This window comes from Phalaenopsis equestris, unplaced genomic scaffold (genome assembly GCF_001263595.1).
Source record: "Phalaenopsis equestris unplaced genomic scaffold, ASM126359v1 Scaffold000002, whole genome shotgun sequence".
Taxonomy (NCBI): domain Eukaryota; kingdom Viridiplantae; phylum Streptophyta; class Magnoliopsida; order Asparagales; family Orchidaceae; genus Phalaenopsis; species Phalaenopsis equestris.
Window position 1 is genome coordinate 53934409 of NW_018164444.1, and position 520 is coordinate 53934928.

A 520-nucleotide genomic window follows, 5' to 3' on the forward strand; every position below is an offset into this window, starting at 1 on the left:
GAATACCAAAATTTAAAACCTAAATTATCAATCTCTTTAGATTTTTCTACAACCCATTTAGTTTCTTGAATACATAAGACATTAATTTTTTCTCACGTTTTATCCACGAGAAGAAAATCATCAGTAAAAAGCATACACCAACGTGCATCCTCCTGTAGATGTCCAGTAAAACCATCCATATCTAAAGCAAAAAGATGTGGGCTTAAAGCCGATCCCTGATGTAATCTAACAGAAATAGGAAAATATTTGGTCAACTTCTTCAGTTTGAACACAAGTAACAGCTCTAGTATACATATCTTTAATGACTTGAATATAAGTCATATCAACACCTTTCTTCTCAAGAACTCTCCAAAGGATATCTCTTGGAACCTTATCGTAAGCTTTTCCTAAATCAATAAAAATCAAATTTAGATTTTCCATATTATCTCTGAACTTCTCCATCAAACCTCTCAATAAATGTATAGCTTCCATAGTAGACCTGCCCGACATAAATCCAAATTGATTATGAGAAATCTTTGTA